This window comes from Lontra canadensis, unplaced genomic scaffold, assembly GCF_010015895.1.
Source record: "Lontra canadensis isolate GAN:19392208 unplaced genomic scaffold, GSC_riverotter_1.0 scaffold1, whole genome shotgun sequence".
NCBI lineage: Eukaryota > Metazoa > Chordata > Mammalia > Carnivora > Mustelidae > Lontra > Lontra canadensis.
In genome coordinates this window covers 48,193,868-48,209,716 of record NW_022630995.1, presented here as the reverse complement: position 1 = coordinate 48,209,716, position 15,849 = coordinate 48,193,868, and the positions used below count along the sequence as shown (strand labels likewise).

The 15,849-nt window shown below is 45.0% G+C and overlaps 1 protein-coding gene across 1 annotated transcript in view; it reads right to left on the bottom strand.

The window, feature by feature from the left end:
• The window catches only part of PPARGC1A (PPARG coactivator 1 alpha), a 639,925-nt gene extending 625,118 nt beyond the window's left edge, over nucleotides 1–14,807 (bottom strand). Inside the window, exon 1 of the mRNA XM_032854074.1 lies at nucleotides 14,244–14,807. The gene's annotated coding sequence lies outside the window, so the exon portion shown is untranslated. The remainder of the gene's footprint in view (nucleotides 1–14,243) is intronic.
• Nucleotides 14,808–15,849: the final 1,042 nt, after the last annotated feature.

Below are 15,849 nucleotides of genomic sequence, written 5' to 3'. Positions count from 1 at the left end.
ATATAGAAGGGCAAGAGATTAAGGGCTTTGAAGTTTTGGCAAGAGAGTGATTAAAGTGACATATCGTGGGCTCTGGAATGGCTATAAAAGGAGTGGGGAGATAGTATGGTTGATGAACTGCGAGAAAAGGAGAGTAGTACGGGGACAGAGATCTTGGAAATAAATGGGTGAGGAAGCAGGAAGGCTAAGAGGCTATAGTCATATATAATTACCTCACAATTTAAGGTTCCAGAAGCAGAACCATTCCAAAGGATAAGGCCAGGGTATGGGTAATGCGATTGAGCTGTCAGAACAGTGGAGGCCGAAAGGTTGCCACTCTGAAACTAAGCTATTGGTACATTCTCCACATACTGATCCCGAAGATCATTGGGTGGTGGCCATTGGGGTAGAGAAGAGACATGAGCCAGGTCCTGGGCTCTGAAGGACACAGGGAAGTGACAGGAAGATGACAAGATGGCAAGGAAGAAGGGCCTGATACAGTTTATGGGAATTTCACTGGAGGCTGGCTACAGGGATCATAGAGTTTAGAGGGATAGTGCCAAAGTAATGTCCTGGAAGTGACAATGACCCCAGTTCCTCTGGGCCTAAGGAGTGTAGACAAATGAACAGCCACTTCCCCCTCCCCAAAATGCACTTTCTTAGAAAGGAATGAAATTTCAGTAACAACAAGATTTGGGGAAAGGGGGTTTATATTGCCAATGGACCAAGGGTTGTAAAGCACTACTGAAAAATCTGCAAGGAGGTCAACTGAGAAAGGAATTGGGGAAAGCTAGAGAGAAATGAGAATGACCTTCATTGTGGAATTTAATCATTATGGCTCTTGTATAAGAGTTTTTGTTTTCATGAATACCTCTAAGATTTGTTGTGTCTGGGTCCAGACCAGACCAACAATAATGACACATTAGTATATAGTCAACATTCCTCTTCCCTTGGAATTATCTCCAGAATGACAAGACATACTGCTTAGAGTCCAGGCTTATTCCTTGTTTTGAAGTTTAAGTAATTCAGTGAGTAGAACAAGAAAGATTTTTCTCTCTGTAGATCTCAACAGAACAGAAGGAAGTAGGTATTTGCAGAGATAGACCCTGGAAAAAGAGAAAAAACATTCATCTGATAACCAGAGTTAAACTCTTGACATAAACTATTTGCTTGGGTCACCTAACACACATTTTGTTCTAGCAACCCAAGGAACTTGCAAAATCTGAAGACAAAAGAAGGTCATCATTGTAGTGAGTATGACCTCCTGACTGATAATGGTCATTAAATAAGGTTTAGTTTGAAGTTTTCAAATGGACTAATACTGTAATATGAGAATTCATTTTATAAGAACCTCCACCTAGGACCCTGACAAGTAACTCCGGAAGAATGTAAGTTGGTGCTTCTTTTCTGAGAAGCAATTAACACAAAGTCTAAAATGTTTATGCCCTTTAACCCGGCAGTTCTACTATTCAGTATTATCCTAAAGAAACAATCATAGATACGCACCAAGTTCAGTCATAACTGCCAACAACCTAAACACCCAATATTTAGGAGGATGGTTAAATAAAGGGTCCTAAAATCACATAGTGGAATACTACAGAGTCATTAAAAGAGATACAAAGGCATGTGAAATACAGTATGGCCATTGGTCATGATTTATGGGCTAAAATCAAGTTACAAGAATACTTACATATGATACCAATCAAAAATGAAATACGAAGGCCAAGAACAAAGTACGGAAGTTTATATGTTAAAATATTACCTGTGATTATCTTTAGGTATTTGCATTATGTATGGATTTGATTTTCCCCTCTTTTCTTTACTTTCTTAAGAAAAATTTCCAAATCAAAATGTATCATATCTATAATAAGAAAAAAATTATTAATATGCTTTTATCAGTTTTATGGCAGTTGACATTCAAAACCAGTGCCCTAGAAAACCAAGTTTACATATATATATTTTTTAGGTAGTAAAATATAAAGGAGGAAAGTGTTCCCTATATTTGACAATGCAGAACAAGAGGTATCAGTCCTAATTTTGAGACAAAAACTCCCCTATTTGCAAATATCCTTTTTGGTTGGTACTTGAAGGAACATTCTTGCCCCCTCTGTGGTCTGGCAATTTTTTAATTAGGAGCCAATATCTTTAAATTCTCATAATGAGTCAAAGTTTATTATTGCTCTATTCAAATGATCAATAAAGATTTTAGTTAGCACCTATTTCATGCCCAACAAATGTATTTAACATTGTGGGTGGCGCAAATGTTATTTAAAAGAAAAAAAAACTGTGGCCTTTATAAATCGACTAAGAAAGAAGTTGTAGCTATTTATATACAATGTAGGCATAAAAGGGCTAGTAACAACCAGCATTCCAGGAATGCATACCATTTGAGAAGACTTTTAATTACTGTATATTCCCAAATATATGAGGCATTTTCCTGAAATTCTCCAGAAGAGGGACATTCGAATATTTCCAAAGGCTCTCATATTATAGGACATTCTCTAATTACTTTATTTAAACAACTAAGTAATGCTTGGGGAGGATTCATTAGCCTGAAATGACCTCAGTCAGTGCTTGTTTGGGACGCTCTGAGAGGTAGCTTGACAGAACCCATTACAGAGGAGGCAGATTTAACATAGATTTAATCCTGGGTCCTGGAGTGAGGCCCCACAATGTAAATGTTTAATATCGTTGCAAGAAATCATTTTAAAAATAATTACTTAAGTGAGAATAATTTGTATTTATTTAATATTTACTTTATTTCTGGGTCTGTTTTCCATGCTACTATAATAGAAAAATGGTTTCCCTTTCCAAAAAGCAAACTCTCCTTCCATCATAATGATAATGACGAAGACAGCATTTTACAGTTGACAAACACTCCCCAAAACATCATCAGACTTGACTATCCTAGTACAGTAAAGGAACGGATATAGCCAGAACTTCGGGAAAATGAACCAGTATTCATTTTAACGCATGCAAACAAGGAATCAGCCCATTGTTCTTTAGCAAACTTGTTCTTTAAGACTAGGTTAATTGGGGGAAATACTTTTGTTATTATTTCTAATGCAACTGTTACTAACAGGATCAAAAAAAATCCACTAGCAATGGAGTCCTACTTCCTAAAATAACAAGCCTTTGATAAACATTGTAAAGATGATTCCATTCCCTTTTACAGGTTTTTTGGCTCTTTTCACAAAGCTATGTAACCCTTTTAGTCTGACATCTCACAAAGAAAGAAGTAAAGGATTTCATTAGCACAACTGCACAGGCCTGAAGTGTGTCCCCAACTTCAGATGTTATTTTACTCTCTAGGTTTGGTGACTAATTTTAACCCAGAAAAAGTTTAGTAGTCTATTAAAAGTGCAGGAAGACCCAAAATAAAATTTTACGTTGGACTTAACTCATTAAACTGTATTCTTGACATTGTCAACAGAGTGGATTTTAAACAATGCAAAGATCTTAACTTTCCAACTAAGTTTAAAGTCTTGCTTGCTTGCTTGTGACAGGGAGACAGAGCAGAGAGCTGGTCTTCTAACTAGATTACTCGCAGGATCCAAACTCTGCCAGCTCCTTCCTTTGCTGAGTAAGAGAGAGGGAGGGGTCTGCTGGGGGGAGATTCACTCTTTGAAGTCCCTACTTGTAAATTTCCAAGGTTGACATGTGAGTTAGGACAGACCACACTGCCTCACCTGTTCTTTCTATAACGTTTTTTATTTTTGCCTCCTAACACTTCACACAGTTTAAAGGGGATAAAGATGGATGGCTAAACAGAGAGACAGTAGGTAATAGATACATTGATGATACCTGTATATATATGGACACAGAGACAAAGAGACTTTTGTAATATTTTATTTATATATATGTGTGTATATATAGATAATATATCATATATGTCATGTGATCTATGTGTCTCTTACTAAATTAAAACTCCTTGAGGACAGCGATAAGCACCTTGTAGGCACAAAATAAATATTGAATGAAAAAGCAATTTTTAAAAAATGGACAACCCTTAACAACTATTCTTTGGCAAATTCTTCTATGTTTTCCTTCTGCCAGAAATGCCCCCTCTGCCCCATACTCACCCTTCTACTCACCAGCCCAAATTCTCTCCATTTTTCCAAGCCCAAATCAAATGCCACTGCCTTCTTAAAACCTTCTGTGATTCTTCCCATCAAAAGTAAAAGGTAAACTCCTCCTCCAAATGACCATAGCACTATTCTCTACTCTTTTCTTTTTATTTTAAAATTTATTTATTTACTTGAGAGAGAGAGAGAGATTGGGGGTGGGGGTGGTAGGTGAGGGGCAGTGGGAGAGAGAGAGAGAATCCCAAGCAGGGATTCCGATGCAGGGCTCGATCTCAGGATCCTAGGATCATGACCTGAGCAGAAACCAAGAGCGAGATGCTTAAGTGGAGTGGCCCCCAGGCACCCCACCAGTCTCTGCTCCTTTCTTACAGCACTACACATTTTCTAAGCTTCTCTGCACATAGGTGTTGCTCTGCCTATAACCCACAGCCATGCCTAAGGAAACGTGTTTTAACCCTCTTTGATTCTCCTCTGTCATCCATTGGTTCGTCTACCCAAAGGCAGCCTAGCTCGATGGTTAAAACCGGGGCTTGGAAGCCAGATGCATTAAATCCAAATCTTGGCTGGACCCCCTCCTAGCTGTTTGGTCTCTGTGCTTCAGCTGCCTCGATGGTAACAGATCATATGTAATCCAAGTAAGAGCACCCACCCCCCTCACAGGGTTATTTTGATGACGAAATGAGTCAGTGCACATCAAGCACTTTGTAAGGTTTCTGCAAGGTTCTGGTAGTGTTCGATATGTGGGTTCTAGTATACCTTACTCCAAGTAATGTATTAAGAATCTACTATGTGCCAGACACTCCGCCAGGCTGTCACATCGGTCGGTACTCTATAAATATTTGAGGACTGACTGATAAGACCTAACACTGACTCAGCCCTGCATTAGTCAATCACATCCCTGGATCTTTGCTAACATTCTAGGAGATGGATATCATGATTCCTCTTTTCATGCGGAAGCAAATGAGGTCCCTTCTGCTCTGAACTGTGCAAGCACATATTAACGGGGAAAAAGTCTCCATAGTGTTCACCTCACAAGCCCTCCAACTTCTAGAGATTTTTTTTTTCCATCCCCTCCTGCAGCTCCCTCGACTTCACACGATGCATCCATCTATTTTAGCATCTGTTCAGCCTGACTCCTGTCATTAGATACATTCTCGTGTGTTTATAATGCGCCACTGATTTGTTTCAGACTGAGTCGTGGGATCTAAAAATAAAGTGATGTGGAACATATTTCGTTGCATATTAACTTTAAAGAAATAGATTAATCTTAGAAATAATCAAAAATGAATGATCCACTCAGCTTGTAGCAGTTACCCAAAAAATTAAAAATATAATCAAAACCCTCAGATGCCCACTTTTCCTCCTTTCTCCTTTCTGAATTTATTAATTGAAGTATATACTTCATAATTTTTTTCATTTTAAAAATTAAGAGGTCCAGTGAGCCCTTGGTAAACCAATCATGCTCCTCCCTGGAGATGCTTAAATGAAGGCAGGATTCATTTATCCTCCAAGTCAAATCCCTGTTTTCAAAAAAATGGCATGGCCTTGCCCTCATCATCCTGAGATGGAACAAAGAACCATAAATAATGTGACACATATAATGGTATAAAACTGTTTTCTGAAAACTCAGCCATTTAGCCAACCCATCTGTTCTGTCTACAACAGGCTAGGCACAAGGAGGGCCCCAGAGCCCAGGCAGGTGCAGTGCCTTCCTGCACAGAGCTTCCTGGGTAGCGTGGGTGGGGAGCATACACACGAACCAGGACAACACACTGCAGAAAGGGTAGAAGAAGGAGGACTGGCAGTGCAAAGAGAAATTAATTCTCACCCAAGTAAAAATAGGACTCCGTCTATTTGATAAATCATTTCAAACGTTTCCCCCTTCAACGTACACTCACACATACACCCATGCAAACTAGTTGCTTCTTTTGTTTCTTTGGAACCTGAAAACACTGTCAATCATCAGCCCTTGGGTGTTTATCTCAAGCCCTCAAGGAGGTTTAGTGACATCGTTTTATTTGATTGCATGTGTTCCTCTATAGCTAAGAAGGGGTTACATATGCAAATATATATACATTCTGATTGCAGCACTAAATAATGAGGAAAACTGCAGTTTATAAAATGCAGTCATTCCACGCTACATTTCATTTTGGAAGAGGGAGGGCTACAGTCGACTGTGAACAATTACCAAATTGTCAATGGAATTCAATAAATGTTGTTTAAAAAAACTAATTATTTGTTACAATAACCAGCTACTATTGCCACTTTGTATTTGGAGGTTTGTAAACTACTTCCATTTGAAATGTAATTGATTCCATTTTTATCATTTGTTCAAGTTTATGTGGTTGTTCTCATCCTAAGAGATGATAACATCTATTTTCAGCAAATTATACATTATAATTCCTCATTCAAAAGCCGTAACAGAAAACAAAATGCTAATTCATGCTGTAAACGAAACTACAGAATCATAATCACTCATTGTTAACATTAGGGACTAAACTGCTACTGGAAATAATAAATTGGAGCAAAATGTGGTAGGGGTTGTTGGTGAGAGTTTTCTCTCTTTTTCTTTGTGTCTCTTTTTCCTGTTTTGTTTTGTTGTTACACAACTAACACACTTTCTGATATGCTTTCAGGCAAGACATTACATGGATATTTTTTATTCTCCCAGATATAAGTCCAACGCTCACTTTCCCCCCTGAGCTATTACCTGAAGTTCGAGTCTTCACATGAAGGAAGGAGATCGTGCTCACAAAGCAATCAGAAGTGCACGCAAAAGAGGGGACGCATGTTAGAACTGCACACCTGCTTTTCTCCATTTCGTTGAGCTTCCAAACCTATGCTTCCCTTTATTTCAGCAATCACCAACCACCTGTCTTCTTTCCCCGACCCCCCATGTCTCTCCTGTATGAGGATCTCTCTGCAACACTCCTTCCCCCATGTCAAGCTTCCCCTCTGCATCAGGGACTACGTGAAATTTCAAAACAAACAGAAATCCAGTAACTGTAACAAATCAGGTCAATTCTGATTAAGAAAAAAAATAGGAGGGGAGGGGGTTTCTGTTACCATATTCCAGACACTCTGTTTTCCTTAAATAGCTATGCTCAAGTGAAAAGACAGTAGCATCACCTAATGGCATTTCTCCTTTCCTTTAAAAAAAAAAAAATCCAAAAGAAAATATCTAAATATAATTATTAAATCAAAAATGTGAATTCTTTGAATGGACCAAAAAGTCACACTGCCTTCTAGAGTAAATCACTTTTCTGCTGCCCTTTTATTTAATGCCGTCTGCTGTCCACATTTACCTCTTCACTGGCAAAGTGTGATCATTGATTTCCTATGGTCTCTCTGGAAGGAAGTTCTGCTTCCTTGATGATGACTACAAAGGGTAGGTGACCCCATTCTCATTCCAATGCAAACCCTGCACTTATACATTTCCACTAGGGCCAAAGGAATGTGAAAACAGCAAGAAACCCTGTCTTCTTCCTAGAGCTGTCTTGCTGTAACTACTGACATTTAATGTTTTCCCTCCCCTTTCCACGACTATATTTTGGAAGATCACAATATCAGGGATGAACCAGTAAGAGGCATTAGTTCATAATGGACATAAATGTTAGATGGGTGATCCAATGCAAAAGACACCTATTATAACACGGCCATGCTGAAAAAGTTCAGGACTAAAGGGCAAACATAACTAAATACAGGACAAACCCAACATGGTGTGGGTTTGCTTATAAAATGAGAGTAAGTCTATTCCAAAAAATATATATATTTAATAACACACACACACATACATATGCATACACATATAGGGCCGGGTTTTGATGCATCTGAGTAATTATTTATAAAATTATCCTATTCGTGAATGTTAAAATTACATGTTTTCTATAGAGTGTTATTTTACCGATATTCACATACATTTGTAATGGGCCCTTTACTAAGTCATAATTATTTGAGGTTGGGAGCTGGCAACCTAAAGACCCTGTCTATCTCTAAAACTGGATTGAGGGGGACCTGAATGGCTCAGTCAGTTAAGCATCTGCCTTCGGCTCAGGTCATGATCCTGGAGTCCCAGGATCAAGTCCCTCATGGGACTTCCTGCTCAGCAGGGAGTCTGCTTTTCCCTCTGACTCTCCCCTCCATCGTATGCTCCCTCTCTCATTCTCTTTCTTTCAAATAAATAAATAAATTCTTTAAAAATAAAATAAAATAAAACCGGATCAACCACTCATTCAAACCAAAAAGAATGGCAATCTCAAACATTAAGTCCATCACTAAGAAAAAATAAGAAATCGGGTAGTTATGGTTGATTTTGCTGAACCGGATGACTTCACCTCATTTACCAAAGAGAATTTTATCTGGTTACGTTAATAACCAGGAAACAAAATGGGCAAACCTGGGCACACAAAGGAGATCTTCACTATGTCATGAAACTGGCAAATGAAGGACACCATCATACACTTGCTGGAACGGTACATGTGGCCGCACGATGTTTTTATACTGCACTGGAGAGGAAGAAGTGTCGAAAGTAAGAATTAGCTGGCGCTGTAGGCTCTGAAACCAGACTGCCTGGGGGATATCCCAGTTTTGCCCCTACTTAGCACTGATATCTTAGACAAAATATTTAACTCTCTGAGCCTTATTTCCTTTATCTGTAAAATGGGAATAATTTAAAAAAAAGGACCTAATTCATATGTTGTCTTGGAGATTAAATTAGTCAAATACATGTAAAGTGTTTGGAACAGCATTAATTAACAGTAGCTCTCGTCACTGCTGCTTGGTTCCTAAGTTTTAGGTTAACACAATTTTACAAAGAAAAGCAAACAATATTTCCAAGCTGGTGCCTTAGGAAAGCTAGACTTATTGGAAGAACCACAAGGAACCGACGATATTACAAGTCTCTTTTGCTTTTCTTTCTACTTAGGAGAAATCCAATGTTGGAAAACCTGGGGTAAGGTGAGCTAGATTTTAAAAAATTTTAGATTCCTAAAAAGTATTTAAGGTAAATATATAGAAATGCATGTAAAAACGATTTTACAGTTCATCTGTACATCTTCAAGGAAATAAAAATGCTTAAAATGTATAGAAATCCAGTTTATATTTTCTTGAACTTTAAGATACTGCTTTTCTAACAGTCTTGTAAATGCAGGACATTCCTAAGTTTTGGCTCCTCTCCGTGGATCCAAACATTGTTACTATTTTAAAAATTATGAAATATCCAGAGAAGAGGGGGAAAAAAATACTGAGTTCTTTATAGTACTTGGACTGGATGGAGAAGTGTTCCTCAGTGGGCTGCTTTCTGCTCTGGCTATCCATATTCATGGATGTTATGCCAAGCCAAAACAAAAAACAAAAAAAAACAAAAACAAAAACAAGAAATAGGCAGTCAGCAGAAGCTTTCAACAACTTACCCACATCCTTTAATGATTCTGAACTGAAACTTCTATCCTGCTTGAAAAGATAGAGTGAGTACAAAGAATTACAGGTACTGGCATCAAAAGCCCAGGGCTGAATTCGAAACAGTCACTGCCTACTCCAGAAAGTGTGTGTCCATAATGATGCCATTTTACATTTCCGGTCTGTATGCGAGGGAGAGTGAGGGAGTGGTGGGGGTTGGGCTGAGTGGTGGGTAAGAAAAGTAAAAGAGCAGACTCCAGCCTAGTGGTAGTATTTTTTCACAAACTCAGGCTGAGCTATCCAGTAACCAAAGAACTGGTCAATCAGGTGAGTAAAGTCAGATGTCTGGCCTCATGGATATCCAAGCAGTGAGCTAATTGGCTCCATTTTTCACTTTCCATTCATTGATTCAATATCATACAGACCTGGCCTGCTTCGATTTGGGCTTCCAGAGTGACAACTAAATAAGGTGACCCAGGTCCAAACCAGCAAGCAGTAATGACCGCTCCACAGTCAGAGTCGTGATGGAGACAGAAAAGCTCAAACATCTACAGGAGAGACTCGCAGGTTGAAAAGCACAACATAAAAAGATAATGCTGGGTTTTGGAAGCTTGCACTACTGCCATCCCTAGGCATGAAACTGTAAATTAAAGAATGGTCTGCTGTCTGCTGCACGGAGCCAAATCAGAGACATTTCACATACACACTTTAATTGGGGTTTTCATTCTAATTGAAGAAATAAATTCCACCAAAGCAGATGCTCCCCCCCACACACACACACACACTCGCACTATGGTATGTTTTGCACTTTGGCAAGTAGGTGCAAAATATCTGCAACATGGTCTCTTCAGATATAAGATGGGATTTCCCAGTTTTCAAATGGTAACAGATGCAGTTTCGGCTCTCATACACATTGGACTCTCTCCAAAAAAAATCACCCCAATTCCCCCCCCCCCAGCCTTGGTGATAAAATGTCACAGGAAAAAAAAAAAAAAAAAAAAAACTAAACTAAAAAACCTTCCAGTCGAAGATGATTCAAGGCTGGGTTGGGGGTTTTGTTTGGGGGTTTAGTAATGAACCAATGCCCCAGTTGTTTCCAAATTTCTCGATTTCTATACAAAGAACCCCCACCCTCATTATTTTTTTCACTGGCTTGTTTATAACCAGAGGTGTCATAATCATGTTTCTTGTGAAAATGAAAGCAAATCAAAATGCCTTGTGATTCCAGGAAAAGAGGTTCTTAGGGAGACATGCCTGCCTGCTATTGATGTTGTAAAAAGGCTCCTTTTACATGGTATTAGATGTTGAGAGCACATCATATTGATCTAGAAATAAAAAGCTTGATTTTTTTTTTAGTACAGTCAACCCTTACCTTCATAAGCACTTTATAACACTAGGAAGATGGTTTTATTTTTAATTGAGGAAGAGTAAACAAATTACATTTGAAGAGCATTGCTATTTTTAGGGAATAGAGGATTTGTAAGCTTTTTGGCAGAAATTCAGGTAAAAATCATGAATAAGTCTCACTCTTTCAAATTTGGCCCAGGCCTCCCCACAGCAGCCCTGCCTGAGTCCACGATGAGTTTTAGTGTTGCCTTTGTTTTATCCCTTTTCAGCGGAGGAAGAGTTGGGAGCAGGTTTCTCAGTTCTGTGCCTAGGCTCAACCGCTGGAAATGTGAACTGTGGAGCACTAGGAACCTAGGTCCTTATGCACATACATTCTTCAGCCCTGAAAATGGAGAGCCGGCCGCGTTGGAAACCGCAAATCCTGGCAAGACGCACTTGCCTGGCTGCGTTCACCACCAAAGATTAAAGCTTCCGTAGCACTTGAGGACACCTCAGTCTAATGACGTACATCTCTCATTTGTTTCTGTACTTTATCGTAAAGTTCATACCGTACAACTGGAAGGAGAGATCAATATTTCAAATAACCTCCCTTTCCCCACCACACAATTCCACCGCACTGAGAGAGTAGCGCGCCACCCAATACCAGCCTGCGAGCGAATCATCCTCCAAAGAGCAGCGCCAGCTGCTTTATCAGAAATTCTTTCCGATTTTCTTAGCAACACGAGTCTTCCTTTCTAGAAGAAGGATCTTGCCTTTTGGGAAAAAAGCTTTTCCAAATCAAGTCAAACTAACTTCACCCGAGGAAACCGATAGTTTTCCTCTTTTTTCAAATGTTCCCCCTTATTCCCCACCTTCTCCGGCTCTCGGCTTCCTTTACTCTGACCCTGCCCATCTCCCCTCCCTCTCGCCCACCTCCTTCGGTTTCCAAGGAGTTTGCACGTGATTGCCAGTCCTGCAAATTCGGGCCGCGTCCCTTCGCTTTTAAACGTTCTCCAAAGACTTGTTTCCTATTTTATCCAAGATGTTGCCAAAGCTCCCACCGCTGTAAAGCAGTATCACCGCGAGCTTCCTTCCATCCTTCCTCTCTCTTTTCAGAGGAAAACGCAGTGCCCGAGTTTCGCGGCCTCGAGATACAGGTCGGAGGTACGCGCCTCGAAACTTATCCCAACGCATCTGACTCCGGGACTGGGAGCGCGGTGCTGCCAAGGAATCCCCGAGTCCCAAATGCCCGCCAGGCTGGCTCTGCGTGTGAGGGTCTAGGCTTTCCTACTCGTCTTGGTCCTTAAAAGCGAGCTGGGGTTGGTTTCTGACTCATCGACAGTCACACGCGCGCGCGCGCACACACACACACACACACACACACTCGCACACGCGCGCGCGTACTCCCGCTCCTGGAGAGCAGGAGTTGGCCGAGCCGGAGGGGTCGTTGGCTCTCGGCTACCCGGAGCCGGCGCGGGGAGGCACGCAGAGAGCACCGGGGCCCCGCAAGACAGGGCAGGGTGGCCTGAAGAAAGCCCCCTGCACCGGCCACGAGCAGCCAGGGCACCCCCCACCCCACTCCGAGTCGCCTAACTCCAGCCAGCCTGACCACCCCGGCAGTTCTTCAAGTTTCTACTCACAGCGGGCCTCCCCTTTCCCGGCTGCCTCGCCCCCAAACCCTCACTTCACGCGCCTGGGCCGCCCTCTTGCCCCACCCGCAGCTCCGCGCCTGGTATGCTACCCGGGGGCCGCCCAGACGTCCCCACCCGCGGCGGCAGCCCGGCGGTCTGGCCGGAGCTCGCCGCCGCCTCCCGCTGCTGCTTGCCGCGGCGGCAGGAGCTTCTCCGGGGCTCCCCGGCCGTCCTTATGTATTATTCACTCGGATGGCCGCGGCGCTTTCCCGGGAGCTCTCACGGAGACGCCAGGGCTTCGCCCGGCAACTACTAGTTTGGGGATTTCCGTTTCTTAGAAACTAGGGGTAATGAGGGGGCGGCAGAGCGCATTTTGGGGTTGTTTTGCTTTGGGCGGGGGTTTGGCTTTTCAGCCTGGAGCTCACAGGAGCGCGCTGCGCCCCGGGCCCGGGAGGGAGCGCGCCAGAGCCGGCGAGTGCGGCGGGCAGCCCCGCGAGCGGCCGAGGCTGGCGGGCAGACTGGGAAAAAGAGACGCCGCGGCTGCCGGGAGAGCCGGGCCGAACAGATCTCTTTTCCTCGACACCCCCAACGCCCCGCCGCGCGGCTCCCCCCGCGGCCCGCGCTCCGCGGGGCCCGGGAATCCCCTGCGCCCTGGAGCCCCGACCGCCCACCGAGTTGCTGCTGCCTTTCACCATTGCTCTTCACCTCTCCTCCGGCCCCAACTTTCCCCAGCCTGGACATGCGCGTGTACGTACACACCCACGCACACACACACACAGGCGCGCGCACACACACACACACACACACACACCCCTCCCCTCCCCTCCCCTCCCTCGACTCCAGCTCCACTTCCCCGCGTAGTTTGGAGATGACAGATGCCTGTAGACTTTCACCAAACAAGCGGTGGGGGCAGCAGACTACAACAGTTATTTAATTAAAAGGCATTTTTCCTCTCTTTCTCGCTCTGGCTCCCAGAATAGCTTTTGCACCCCTAGACCCTGAGCACACTCCTGTCTCTCCAGGTTACTAACCCGTGGCCGGCTAACACCCATCTCCTTCCACGCCCCCCCTTCCGGCGTCTACCTCCAGCTTCCACGGCCCCTCCACCCCGGATTCACACCGACATGCACACCTACAGGCCGGCGGCGGGGAGCGTCGAGGGCACGATGCAGCCGGACTGCATTGCACAGTCATCAAAGTTAAGTGTGTGTGTTTGTGGGGTGCCTGTGCGCGCCAGGGGAAGCGCCGGGTCACGGGCGCCGGAGCATCCACTCCCCACCCCCCACCCCGCCTCCGCGGGGTCAAGGGACGCCTCCACTTGAGATTGCAGCCATTTTAGGGAAAGAGGTGGCTCTGGGCCCGGGGGTGGCGGGGGGTAGTGTAAGGGGAACAGCACGTCGCGGGGGACTCACAGCTCCGCAGCCCCTCGGCGCAACTGGAGGGCGGGCAGGCGCCCGGCGCACAGGGGCGCGGCGCCCGCGGCGACTTGGGGAAGGTTGCGCTCGAGTTCCCTGGTTTTGCCAGGAGTTGTTCGGGGTAACGTGCTGGCTCCTGCCTCTTTCTCGGGTTTCCGCTGGGTTAGGAGGTGGTGGCGGGGGGAGGCAGATTGGGCACGAGAGGAACGCTACCGCCCCTGGAGACTGGAGAGCTAGCTCTGGGGACTAGGGGCACCTCCTCTCGCCGGTTGGCACTGACCCAGACAGTGCGACCCACTTGGCCCCCGGGCCTCCCCACCCCCTCCCAAGCCTCTGCCTCCCCGCCGAATGCCGAGCGCGCGGCGGGGGGCACAGGGCGCGACGCCGCCGGGCCCCGAGCCACCCCTTACCTGGTTGGAAGGGGTTTCCCAGGAGGAGCCGTAGTTGTAAAAGAAGGAAGAGAAGAAGGTGTCTTCCGACAGCCCGCAGCCCGCCATGCTCTGGATGCAAATAAAATGAGGAAAGAAAAAAAAAAAAAAAAGCACACACACAAAAGCAACCAAAAATTTTCAAAATCAAATTAAACCAATAAGCGAAGAAGAAATTCTCTCGAAAATAAAGAGAAGGAGGGGGAAGGGAACGGCAAAGGGAACGCAAACTCTCGGCGGTGCTCGCTCTCCGGGTGAGGAGGGATGCTCGGGCTGCCGCCGCCGCCGCCGCCGCCGCCGCCGCCGCCGCCGCCGCCGCCGCCGCTGCCGCCTTCTCAAGACGGTACCTACAGAGGTTCGTCCTGACTTGGGCAGCCGCCGCCGCCGCCGCCTGTGCCGGCTGCGTGTGTGCGCGCGTGTGTGTGTGCGTGTGCGTGTGTGTGGTGTGTGCGCGCAGAGCGAGAGACCGCAGGGGAAGCGAGAGGGCGAGAGAATGAGCGAGCCGGGATGGAGGGCGCAGAGGCAGAGCGGGCGGGCGGGCGTGTGCGCGCGGGGGTGCGTGCGTGTGTGTGTGCGCGCGTGTGGCTGGGTGTGCGTCTGTTTGGGGAGCTCACCGGAGAGCCGGGGCCGTCACGTGGGCGCGCTGACTCCGCCGGCTGCCGGGGACAGCCTGTACTACAGCCCCGGCCACTAAATCAGCCCGCGCCGCCAGACCTTTGCGGCCCCCCCACGGCCGGCCGTGTGCGCCCCGGGACGGCAGGGGGCGCGGGTGCGGCCGCGGGCAGGTGGGCGCGAGGGGAGGAGGACAGCAGGATGCCCGCGGAGACGCACATGTCCCTCGCTACGCCCCGCACCCTCCCGGCAAGCCTTCCTCCCGCCCTCTTTGAAGATTTTTCTTTTTTTCTTTTTTCTTTTTTTTTTTTTTTTTAATTCCTAAAATTGCTTTCCCGTGCAGAGACCCCTCTTCCAGCCATGGGGAAATTATTTTCACACAGTTGCTGTGTCTCGATTCCCTGTGCCCCTCGTCCCCCGCGTGCGCACACGCAGGCACACACATATACCCGTGGCCGCCTCCTCCCATCCCAAATGCAAACCCACTTCCTTTACCCGGTTGCTGTAGTTAAGCTAAGTCAATGCTACATCAAACTAGGCTAGGCTAAGAAAACTGGAAAGTGGATTTAGGGGACAATACTGCCCCAGCAGGAAGAAAGGCTCTAGCCTGGCATTCTGTTGATTTAACAGTTTAAAACGAAAAGGGATTTTGTAGGTTCTGCATCTAAAACTCAGGCCCCTTGAGTCGCAATTCTTTAAATGGAGCTCTTCTCTTAAGTCTGCTAAATGGTCTAAAAATATAAACGGATATAATCTACCCCCCCACCTCAAAATGGTATTTTAGGACTAAACCTTTTTCTCAACTTTAATAATTGAGTAGCCAAAAGTTGTTTTTTTTTTAATGCAAAAAGCCATTCCTTACCTGCTCTCCCTAATTTCTTATACAGATCTTTCTAGTGAGTAAAATTCATATAAAAATGGGCAAATCAGTGTAAGATGCCTCTTACAAGTATTTGAACACAGGAAAACTTGAAAC